This window comes from Euleptes europaea, chromosome 12 (assembly GCF_029931775.1).
Source record: "Euleptes europaea isolate rEulEur1 chromosome 12, rEulEur1.hap1, whole genome shotgun sequence".
NCBI classification, from domain to species: domain Eukaryota; kingdom Metazoa; phylum Chordata; class Lepidosauria; order Squamata; family Sphaerodactylidae; genus Euleptes; species Euleptes europaea.
In genome coordinates, this window is record NC_079323.1 from 35,119,855 (window position 1) to 35,133,373 (window position 13,519).

The following is a 13,519-nucleotide window of genomic DNA, read 5'->3' on the forward strand; positions in this document are numbered from 1 at the left end:
AGGTGATCAGCTGTCATTCAGGTGTTCAACTGGACACGCTACAAAATACACACCGCAAATGCTAAGTTGAAATGCGAATTGATTTTTTTTTGGTCTCCAAATTTGACAGTATCCTTTGTTTCTTTTGTGGATGGTGTGGGAAAGACTCCATGGCAATAATGATGCATACAGCAATCATACCACCTGACTCAGCCCTAAATTGTGGCCATTTTCTCTTTTGTTTCAGTATTGGACATTAACCAACACCTTTTATGCGACACTAAGGGGATTTTGCTATAATGTAGAAGGACACTCTTATGGTGGCAGAAGAATGTGCTGTAAATACAGTCTTCAAAACTGTTGATAATCACTGTTATTTGCTGACCTTTCAGTAGTTAGATGCTCTGGCTTTGTTGCAGTCATTGTAGTTCCAGTTGCTTGGTTGTTTCAAACATACTTTGGCCACAATTTGTTCATGTATCAACCCATTCACAAGTCATGCATATGTGTGGACTATGTGCACATGCATGCACATACACATATATTATGAATTCTGTATTTTCACTGATACTGTGGGTAAGCGCCAAAAGGAATACTATCCATTGTGATTTCTTCTTTGGAGAACACAGCAACTACCTATCAGCTTTCCATATCTATTCGCTTTAGCAACCCATACAAATGCAATACAGAATTCTTCTGCTGCTACTCTCAGCTCTGATCTGATATGTTTTGACAATTTCTCTTTAGTCTGTTTGGCCTTGGCCCCTGTTAGAATTTTTGCTCAGCTATGTAGTGTTTGCATTTCAACATACTGGTAAACAGGAATAATATAGTAATATTATTATTTTTTTCATTCACATCAATTATAAAGAAAGGCATTATGCTTAAAATCCAACTTTCTGAGAGCTCTTGCTACCACATCTCCAAAAATAAAGATGTTGACATGACAAATGGGTTCAACTGGGACTTCTTTATTAAATAGCTTATCTATGTCTAGTTAAGGCACAACCCACCCTAGCTACTGTTTTTTAAATGCCATTTGGATCTTCAAAGTTAATTATTTCTTTGCAATAGGTTTCTAGTTCTGTTGATTAAAATTGCTTCCAAGCTCTTAAGACATGAAATTCTTTTTATTTTCAGTATTGACCCATTTCTGAATGCTGAATTTCCCATCTGCTCTGAGTAGGGTTGCCAGGTCCCTCTTCGCAAACCCTCAGGTTCTCCAAAAACCTTCCGCCGGTGGTGAAGAGGGACCTGGCAACCCTATCAGGACACCCCACACCTCAGTTGTGCAACATGGGACACTGTCTGACAGTTCCCTACTGTGCAGACTGAGAGAGAGTGGTGAGACACCTTGGTGGTGGGAAAGGCATAGAGAGGGAACTTAGTATTACTGGGGGAGCACTTTGCACAAATACCCAACAAGGAGAACAAAGTCCACACTCTCCCAGCTCTGAACCGTAACAGGTACTCCATCTCCTCAGCCAGGACCCAAAGGGACAGTCGCGTACTTCCTTCTCCCGTTCCCTTCCCTCATGGCTGGGAGCCACTCTGGCAAAGTTGCCTCCTACACCCAAGCCCAGCAGCCACTGGGACCACCCACCATTGCCACTGTTCACAACGAGCTGTGCTGCATGCAGGCCCAGCCAGAACAGCTGCAGGAAAGGGGGCCCAACAGCCTACTCTGCACTGCACTGACAACTCAGGCAGTTGCCAGGCTTCTCCTCGGACATGGCTCAAGTGGGGGGTTGAGCCTCTCCATGCTGAGTGGTGAGGGTAACCACACCATCCCTGGACTCATTCCCTTGTAGGAGCAGACTCCTGTGGAGCAGATGCCCAGGAGGACTCCTCAAGTGCTGTTGGAATGGACCGGTGCACCAGAACTTGATGGTGTTTTGAATGGCGAGAACCTTTTCCTGGGGCATTACTTTTGATTTTATTTCATTTCCTCCATCATTCATTTAAAGGTCCTTTTGCTATGCTAAAATAGATCTTCTTTAATCCATGTCTTCTCTGGCCTTAGGGTAATAGAGGTTTGAGGTGACGAGCTTCAGCTTCTCATAAATCAATGGAACTTTGGGGTCTTAACTTTGGCTGGATCCTATCCCATGTCTGTGTAAGTTGTAGCAGTTTGTTTTATTAGACATTTATCCTTATTGATAAAGACAAGGGAACAACAATGCAAAACTGGCACAAGTAAATTAAAATTACAATGAGAACAAAGTTCATCAATGTTAAACCAAAAACCTCAGTAACTCCATGGCCACAGAAGGCATCGGAAAATGGAGAGTCCAGTTTAGCATGATCAGGACCTTTAATTCTTTCTACCGCTTTTGGTAAAAATTCAGCCTTCAGCTTTGATGAATCATGCAGAGAAGAGAGATTCAGGTTTGGAGAGCAGCCACAAACAGCCTCTCTTTATAGGTCCTTGCTGTTAAAGGAAAGCAGTCAATATTGCGGAAAAAATATCATCTATCTCACTATCACACACCTAAGCACAGGAGGTGGTTAGGGAAAAGAGACAGGAAGCAGATGGGTCTGTACAATTAGCAGCATGAAAGCTGAAATCACCAAGAACCAAGTTGGGAGAACATGTGTCCTCTTTATTTGTCACTGACAAATTTCATGTTCATTTATAATGTCCTGTATAATGTCCTCTATCAAATACAACCCCCAGTTATCCCCTCTGTGGCACAGATTTTGTGATGGCTCTTGCCTTAAAGGGTAAAGCTCATTTTAGATACAGCTGCCTGACATGAACGTGTTTATACTGAAACTGTTAATGCAAATGAGTGCCAAATATCAATCTTGGCAGAAATAACTGTTGGCATTCTGGCTCCACAAAGACAGTGAAAAGACAAATGTTCATTTTGCTCTGTGCAGTGCTCTTTTGCATTATTCATTCTACTTCTAGCTACCATACCAAGGCAACCTATATTAAGATATGCCAGTCTCATGAAATGCACCCTAATCAATATACTTGTTTGTGGAACTTAAAACAATGTTACAATGATCTAACTCTAACAGTGTATTCTTTGCAGATTTACTCCAGTCTAATCCCATTGAAAACACTGGTTGTTACCACACTATTTTCAACATTTAATGAAACGTCTTATCATTGTGTGTTCGCACCAAAAACTTTTCGTATGGTCCTGAAAATGATTTCAAAGCCTTAAATGTCCGTATTTCAACAAACGTGTATAAGATGGTGTTTTCCTCTACAAAGTTTTAAACACTGCTTTCCCTGAGGTGTGTACAGGTTTTCTCCACCCCTCCAATGTCCACACCCACCTTCCCTCCCATTCACACCTCCCACCCCTTTCCTCTCCTTTCCTCAAACCATCCATTTTCTGCTATTTTTTCTGAATTTCAGTTGGACTAACAAAAGAACCTTGTGGCACAGAGTGGTAAGCTGCAGTACTGCAGTCCAAGCTCTGCTCACGACCTGAGTTTGATCCCGACGGAAGTTGGTTTCAGGTAGCTGGCTCGAGGTTGACTCAGCTTTCAATCCTTCCGAGGTCGGTAAAATGAGTACCGAGCTTGCTGGGGGTAAAGGGAAGATGACTGGGGAAGGCACTGGCAAACCACCCCGTAAACAAAGTCTGCCTAGTAAATGTCGGGATGTGACATCACCCCATGGGTCAGGAATGACCCGGTGCTTGCACAGGGGACCTTTACCTTTTTTTTTTTTTAACAAAAGAACATTGGTTTGGATCATTGAGCTTGCAAACGAACATTGGTCTCTGCATTTTGTAGGCAGACTGCCCACGTAGGGGGGAGGGGGCAAGAGAGGGAGAGGTCCTCGGTTTTGTTCTGTGCATGCTTCTTGTACTGTGTGTACTGTGTGATGAGCGCTTAAAAAATGCATCAGGAGAAGGTACACACCCACGCGGCTCCATGCAGATACTAGCAGAGCGGCTCTCTGCTTTCTTGGCTTGCTTTCACATTTTAAGTGGCTTCAATGACAAAAAATAGGGGAAGAGGGGGGAGCTTCCCACGCATCGGCAACATTATGGATGACACGACGCGACGTTCCCCTTGGTGGTTTACTTTTCAGGAAGAGTGGACATTTATTTACTTATTATGGAAACATTTACAACAAACTTTTCTCAAAGGAGACTCTAAGTGGTGTACAAGTAGAACATAAATCAATAGAACACCTAAAACTACTGAAAGACAATAAGCTACCACAACAGCCTAACCAATGCTGAAATACTCAGTGACCCGCAAAAACTTTCATCACTAAAGTTGATTTAAAACCCTTAAAAAAGCAGTCTGGTAGCCTATTCTAGAACAGGGCTTCTTAAAATTTTTCCACTTGCGACCCCTTTTCGCCCAAGAAATTGTTATGCAACCCCAGGAATATAGGTATATATATAAAATAGGTATACAAATCAAACATTTACTAATAATACATCATAAAGAAATTTATTTTGAAACAATTCTTTGATATACATATAATTCTACCCATTACTCTTGCCAAATTTTTCGTGACCCTCACATTCAGTTACACAACCCCATATGAGTTTGCAACCCACAGTTTAAGAAGCTTTGTTCTATAATATTGGAGTCATTAGAATGGGCCAAGGTCAGCCCTGGTTAGTACTTGAATAGGAGAACACCAAGGAATACCAGGGTTGCTGTGCAGAGGAAGGCACTGGCAAACCATCACTGTTAGTCTCTTGCCTTGAAAACCCCATAAAGGGGCTGCCATAAGTCAGCTGCGACTTGACAGCACTTAACACACACACACACACACACAAAGAGAAAGAGAGAGAGAATGGGCTGATGAAGCAGTTAGGACCTTCCATACATAGGGTTACCAGGTCTTCACCACTGGCAGGAGGTTTTTGGGGTGGAGCCTGAAGAGGGTGGGGTTTGGGGAGGGGAGGAACTTCAATACCATACAGTCCAGTTACCAAAGCGACCATTTTCTCCAGGTGAACTGATCTCTATCAGCTGGAGACCATTGGTAATAGCAGGAGATCTCCAGCTAGTACCTGGAGGTTGGCAACCCTATCCCTACATGAAGGGCCTGCTAAGAGAGATTGCTAAGAAGGATATAAGGTGTGCATAAGTAAATACTCACAGAGATGCTCCTTCAGATATGTGAATCCCAGATTGTGAATACTTAAAGTTCAGCCTAAAAACAAATAGGAAGCTAATGCATATGTTTCCTACAAGGCAAATGTGAGGAAGGAGATTTACAGCATTTAAGCTGTGGCATTTTGTGTGAATTTTTTACAGGTTGTTTTTTAAGGGCAGCTCAACATAAAGATGACTGGGGAAGGCACTGGCAAACCACCCTGTAAACAAAGTCTGCCTAGTAAACGTTGGGATGTGACGTCACCCCATGGGTCAGGAATGACCCGGTGCTTGCACAGGGGACCTTTACCTTTTACAACATAAAGCATACCACAGTAATCAAGCCTCATGGTTCCAGTAACATGGATCGACATGAGTGAAAATGGGGTGCCAGTCTACATGACATGAGAAGGGGGGGAAAAGCACTCTTTTTTTTAAAAAAAAAATTTTTTTTATTGTTTTTATTACAAGACATGGGAAAAGGAAAACAGGGAAAGGAATAATTTGATTATGTTCACTTACATTTCTATTACACCGGCGTACAGACATTCTATATCATTATCTCTATCATAATCTTACTTTTTGTTCTGTTACTATTATGTCATTCCTGTATCAATTTTCTAATGTTATTTTTTAATATCGCTGATGTTACCTTTTAGTCTATTACAAAAAAACAATCACTAATATCATGACGATATAATCCAAAGTACTTACGAGCTGTCATGTTTATCATAGAAGGATTGCCATTTCTGTTTGTGTTCTTCATACATTTCATGATGTCACAAGGTAAGCACTCTTGATAACAGCACTAACCTGCTTTTGGGAATGAGCCAAAAGAATCACAATGCTCTTCACATCAGGGTGCAGACAAAGAAACCCAGTCTAGGTGTAGCAATGTAATTGCCTCCGAGATATCACCCTTACCAACCAGCATCACCTTTATCGTGCCTGAATTTAGTATCAGAATGTGCTTTCATAGTCACTTGACTCAAATTATGAGACAGGAAAGAGACAGCTGCTTCTGGGGGCTTATACAAATAAATACAGAGTTTGGTGTGGCTACCTACTGCTGATACCTACTTGTAATGCTACAGACAGTAAGGATCTACTCATTGCATCTGAAGAAGTGAGGACTTCACTGAGGTGGTTATGCTGGAATAAAATATTGTCAGTCTTTGAGGTGCCATAAAAGTTCTGTTTATTAGCGCCTCACATGTTCTCCCAAAATAGTGACATATAAATATTAAACAACATGAGACAGACAATCGAACCTAGGGTAACCCCACATGTCATTTCCAGTGGGTCTGACTTGACACCTCTGACCAGAACTTTCTAGAGAAAGGATGAAGCCAATGAAGTGACACACCACATAAAAACCCCTCATACTCCAGAATCATTAACAAAATGGAATGATCCACAATTCGTAATCTCAGGTACTACTTCTTCTATTGAAGTGTTTACGAGTTAAAATTGTCTTTCCCCCCTAAGAATCAGGTTTAGAGATAAATAACATACCAAGATACATTCTTCCATATTTTTTAAATAAGCTTTTCAATGTATACAAATATGATTTCTAAAAATAATGACGATATGTACAATACATCAAATACATCAAAAATGGAAGCCAGGATTTTAGAGGGGATGTCCACATCAACTTCTTCTTTACAAGGATTTTTTGGACACTATGATAATTTTCTCTAAGGATGCAGTTCCACATATGGTACACTGCATTTTGTCAGATATTTCGAATTTTCTCCTGATTTCTCCATATTTACATCTCTGTTAGCACAACATTTTGAAAAGTCCTCTTGCCTCACGAAACTTATTCAAAGTTGAGTTTGCAGATGAAGAAGTTGGCTTTATGCGCAGGATGAATGGCATCCTTAAAGACTGATGGCAATCTGAACTTTCATTCATTGACAAAAAATAAAAATATGAGAGTCATAATTTCAGAAGTCCTAAAGAAATTACAATTGCTCCATTATAATCTAATTAGAATTTTCTTTTAGCTTTTTTTTTTTTTTTAATCCTTTGATAAAACTCATAGGAGGTATGCCCAGGCAAAACCCCTCACTGGGTTAAATTATAATGCATGTCACTAAACACTGCTGAAAAATCAGCCACTATTATTATTCTATTTTTCCGCAAGCCCTTTCAAATAGTTCTTTACTTTCCCTTCTTTAGCTGTCAAGGATTTCAATGTTTAGGAATGGCAGTTTTTTCAAACCCCTTAAATGGATCTCTTCTGCAGTATTAGTAGCTCTATACACCTTGGGAGAAAAAAGAAAGAAGTATCAATAGAGATAGCATCACATATTAGGCCAAGCAAGGGATTGGAATATGAATTCTCCCTTTTTGGAAATCCATTATGAATTGAGCCCTCCCAAGGCCTCTCTGAATCTGGACCTATCTCATAACAGTCAATTGGTATCTGTAGCCAGTCAGATATTTTCAGCTAACACTCTCTTCCTCTCTTCCTAAGCAAATTTACAGTGTAATCCTATGCAGAGTTACTCCAGGCTAAACTCTTTGGGATTAATGGGCTGAGACTGGTGTAACTCTGGCCAGGATTGAAGTGACTCTGTTACAAAGTCAGGGGAACCAGCAGTTGTTAAGAACTGCTGTAGATAAATAGGTCTTCAATACCTTATCCTTAAATCCTGGATGTTCCTGGACATGCTTAGGAGCGTAATTTCCTGCCAGAATACATGGGATTTGTAGTTTATTGTGCCTTCTTGCTCAATGCACTGAACTTGAAGCACAGAAAACTACATGTCTTATTCACCTCAATGTGAAATGATGCTCAAGCATACTCAAGGACAGGGCCGGATTTAGGTTTGATGAAGCCCTAAGCTATTGAAGGTAATGGGGTCCTTTATATGTCCAGCTGTCCTCTGTCAACAACAAATTGTGGCTGTTTTTTGTGTTGAATATATGCTATATGGTAATTTATGGACCTAATAGGTATCTAAAGCCATTTGCACATAACAAAACACTGTTGCTGTATGTAGGTTTTATTTTATTTATTTTTTATCTTATATTTTGGAAATGTACATCCAGTTTTTTTTCCTTTAATTTTTTTTGGGGAGGAGCAAGAGAGTGGGGACCTTAAAGATGCATGAGTACCATTAGGTCCCCTCCCATCTCCAGCAAACCTTATCCCTACGAATTCCTCCCCTGTGATAAGGGTTAGCTTTCTTGGAACATGGAAAGCTAGCAGTGAGAGCTGTGGACAACTGCCCTAAGCTCCGCCCCCCCAAGTATCCTTTGAAGCATCTTACATCTCCATGTTTTTGAAAATTTTCTAAAAAAACTAAAGAACAAAACCAAAACTAATTTCAAGGTGTACTAGGTGAGATAGAAAAATTAATTTCAAGGTGTACTAGGGAGAGTTCTATAGTCACTAACTATTACCTCATACATGCCATATTGTCAAAATAGTTTTAAAAGACAAATAGGTCACAAAAAATTTGTCTCCTGTTTCTTTTGTCACAGTACACTGAATTGGGAAACATAAGCAACTAATAATCTATGGTCAGTTCTATGTTTAGAGCATGGTTATTTCAGAGCGGAATGGTAACAATTCATTGTTGATGGCTTAGTATAAAACAATAAACCCATAATTACTATAGTTTAACAGTTTTTCTGAACAACTTTTTATATGACATGAGGATGTGGCCTAGAGCAATATGTGGTTTCTTTCATACCTAAGATCTGTTCAGAAGAGTATATGAAATATCACCCCCTTCCAACTTACTTGTGTGTGTGTATGTAAATTGCTGTCAAGTCACAGCCAATTTATGGCAACTCCTTATGGGGTTTTCAAGGCAAGAGACTAACAGAGGTGGTTTTCTAGTGCTTCCTATGCATAGCAACCTTGGTATTCCTTTGTGGTTTCCCATCCAAATACTAACCAGGGCTAATCCTGCTTAGCTTCCAAGATCTGACGAGATCAGGCTACACCATACTGCCATCCCTCCTCCCAACTTTATTACTCAGCAATAATCCATCAAATTCCAAATTACCCCAACCCTTTTATTTTACAGAAAATATTTACATGACCTAATAGCTGATTTCCTTGAACATGTAAATTCTCACATGTGTGGGATAGTCAAATGATGAGTGGAACAGAAGAGGGGTCTTGCATATCATGGCAATTGTTACAGAACCAGTACTCTCGATTATATGCTGGTATGCCCACAGCTAAGAATCTCAACAAAATTCTTCCAATCCTCCCCTCTTTGGAGGGAGATCACTTCCCACTTTGTCTCCAAATTTTTCTACATAGTAGGGATTTCCATCTTAGAGCTCATCAATGCTCGTCAGTGTTAACGCCCGATCAAATAGGAAAGCATATAAGATGGACAAATGATCTCCACTCTAACCTAAAAGTACACTTATTGGCAGACGATGCACAATTCTATTGCTCAGGGTGAATGGGCCAAAAGGTTTCTGCTGGGAGACAGCTCACCAATCACCACCCAGGTTGCAAAATATTGTGCAGTAGCAATGAAGCTACGTTGCCTTAATGCACTTCCTTAATCTGTGGAAATGTAAAATTGGGTCATTCCTAATTTTGTTGGCCTTGGTTGTAAACATCTACTTTGTATGGTAGGTTTCTGTTTTATCTGGCATATTAGCCTCAAATAAAATTTATTTATTTATCATGGCAACATGCAACATTTCCTGCCACAGAAAGAAACCATGGTTTTATGTAAATCCTTTGCTCTGATTGTGTACTAATCATGTGAGTAGACCACTCACAGTAGCAGACATTAGAAAGTAAGATAGCAGATTGTCTGAATGGGCTCTCAATAGGTTGCCATATGCCTTCCGGGAGCAGGAAACCTCCTACCCCCAGCGGTCCTTGCCCACTGGCACTACAGCATCAAGAGATTTTTTTTTAAAAAAAAAAGCTTGTGATGTGAGATAACCTCTGCTTAACCATAGAATTTCCGGTGATTTCTAGAGAGGTATGATGTCACTTCTAGGTTTTCCTGGAAGTGATGTCATGTTATTACTGAAGGCTGCCCTCCCCCATGTTCACCCCAGTCTCCAGCTGTACTTGCATATAATATTTCTTAGAACCTCACTAGACAATTGGCACTATGAACAGGTCTCCCACTGGTTCTTCAATGTTAAACTACATAGGGTCTCAAATGTAAATCGGCATAATACTGGGTGGATTTAATGAAATTTATTTTAGGAGATCTGTCTGTGGCTCTCCTGACAGGATATCTAGCTTGGCCCTCAGATGAACAGAAATGGTCTATCTCATCAAAATTTAAAATTTGCTGATTATTTTTTTATAGAATAATTCTTTAAGTAGATTTTTTAAATTTAAGAATTTATTAAAAAAATGAAGGATTCTGTTGAATGTGTACTGTTTAATGCATGTTGTTCAATTAAATATGTAAACATATGAGGTCAAATGCAATGATCTTTTTCTATCCCACAGTCTGACCCTTCTTCCAGCCATGGGCCTGCAGCCATATATTCACTTTCTATCTTCAGTAAAACTCAGTTTATAGGAAATGGAGCAATTCTTAAATGTGTCCTGGGGTTATTTGGTTGCCGGAGATGAATACATTATAAAAATGCATAGGAAATGCATAGGCAATTTCTTCAAGAACAAAGAATAAAGCACAATAAGAGCCATTACTAAATGAAATAACTGTAATTTAAATTGATTTCTTTCCCACGAAGTCTCCAAATACCACAGCATGTAATGGACTGGGGAGTATAAAATTCATCCCAGAAAATAAAAAAGAACTTACGTTGATTTATAGAAATGAAGTTACTGCTAAAACAAAAGCATCTGAGATTCATAACGTTGGGAGGAAGGGTGGAGAGAAACTGTAGCACTGCTAGGTTATACATTTTCCCCCACATTTGCTAAAAGTAATATGCTGTCAAGCTGAATAGCTCCTCTTCTTATCTTTAAAGGTGAGTTTCAGCCTGGGGAAGGATATGTTTTTACAGCTGAGTTATACTCTCTGAAAAAATAGTTTGTTAGGGAAATGTTGGCAGACCCCTTAACTTGAACAGTATAGATGATAACAACTTCCATAATACTTAATTTTGAACTGTTCCAGATAGTCATTTTTCAGTCATGATATACTCTGTGTGAGTGCATCTTATCTGAAGAATAATTCTTCCTTTCATCCTGACAGATAAACAACCAAGAATGGTTAGCTAATAGCTCAGCCTTCAAACACCTTAAAATTTATAGTCATTATATGGCTTGTATTTTAAGTTAGGAATATGCATTTGAGTGGCATGATTAATTTTGCTTTCCTTTGTTCCAAAATGGTTTTTTTTCTCCATTTCTTTGGTAAAAATTTCTCATAGTTGTGAAGTCTGAAAATAATCATTCATAGGGTTGTCAGTTCCCTTTTCGCCACCAGCGGGAGGTTTTTGGGGCAGAGCCTGAGGAAGGCAGGGTTTGGGGAGAGGAGAGGCTTCAATGCCATAGAGTCCAATGGCCAAAGCAGCCATTTTCTTCAGGTGAACTGATTTATATCTGCTGGAGATCAGTTAGAATAGCAGGAGATCTCCAGCTAGTGCCTGGAGGTTGGCAACCCTAATCCTTCAGAGGAACAAATTGAAACTACAGATGGATTTGTGACACACATCCTTAAGAAAAAAAGAGTATTAACTAACCTTTTCCTGTGGACCATACATATCTTCTGTGAACGACATTATCTTACTCTCTCCCATTCCTCAACATACATGAGGCACCAACTCTGGGGATCTGTATATTTATCATGCAGTAGTCAGAGGTGCCATGGCCTTCAAAAGGGGACTTAGACATAGACTCAAGGACCATCTCTTGACAGCAGTTAACACATGCACAATTTTTAAGTGCTATTAAGTGAAGTTAGAAGGTTGTAACTTTGCTTAGGATTGTACGGTTAGTCACAAAAGACAGTGATGGCACAGTAGACTATCAGAGGTACAAAGAACCCCCCCACACACAGTCTCAAGGCAGTTGGGGTTTATTCAGCCCTTCTTCAAGAAAGTAAGATAATCAGAGGAAACTAACCATATACACACAGTTTTAAAAAGTTATAATAGTAATACTGAGTGTGATATTTCAACCATTTTTGAAGAAGTTCACTAATGAGAGCTTACGACTGTGCGTGAAAGGGTGGAGGAGCAAAAAAGTAGTGGACATGGGAAAAGATTAAAATCTGGAATTGGGTTCGTTTCAAATTGTCACCTCCTGAAGATGTTAAAAAAATCTACTGGAATTCTGTTATGCATGATTGCACATCTGGTTAAGCTGGTCCTCAAGACTGAAGAGGCTTTGATTATTTCCTCACGAGAAGGATCACACACAGAGCAGAGGCTCCTTCAGAGGAATTAGAACTGTAGCTCATAGCTGCAACTCTTAGGAACAAGCTGCATATGCACATAAGAACATAAGCAGAGCCTTGCTGGGTCAGATCAGTGGTCTATCTTATCCAGCACAAACATCTAATCTCATACTAGGATTGCCAATTTCCAGGTACTAGCTGGAGATCTGCTATTACAACTATCTCCAGAGATCAGTTCACTACGAGAAAATGGCCACTTTGGCAATTGGACTCTATGGCATTGAAGCCCCTCCCCAAACCCTGCCCTCCTCTGGCTCTGCCCCTCAAACCTCCCACCAATGGCAAAGATGGACCTGGCAACCCTATTTCACACAGTGGCCATGTAGTTTCTATGGAGGGCCAATAACAGGGCTAGAGCCAAGTCCTTCCTCCGATGTTCCCTTTCTGGATGGAGACTGGAATTAGATATGAGACCGGAGAAAATATAACTTGTAGGTCATACAGTAGCAGGCCATACTCCATTCATTATAAACACACAGCTCATATCCCTACTGAAATTAGCTAGGTTGCCTTGTCCATGCATCATAGTGATATTGGAATATGCATGAAAAATACAAATAAAACAGTAGTAGGAAAGAGCAAGAGTCCAGTAGCACTTCTGAAGAAGTGAGCTGTGGCTCACGAAAGCTCATACCCTGCCAGAAAATATTTTTGTTAGTCTTTAAGGTCCTACTGGACTCTTGCTTTTTCCTACTACTGCAGACAGACTAACACGGCTACCCACTGTGAACAAATAAAACAGTGTTGTTTATATACATGTTTCATGCTTCATCCATATTTTGTTTTCAGTTTTTAATAACAATAGTTTCTTCCTAATTCATGACTGCTCATGTCAATGCACATAATGTGAATTATGATTATTGCTTTAGATAAGCTTGAGCGTGGACAAGTAATTAGTTGGAGGAAAATGGATGAGCACATTGTGCTAAACAAATGGCTCAGAAATTAGAGTGGATGTTTTTATTGTTGACAGTTATATGTGGATTATGAAAATTAACCAAAATGTTTTTCTCTCCTTGGACAAATCCATAGATCTGCCAATTCTCATGTAACTTTCCTGGTCACAGATAAGAGCT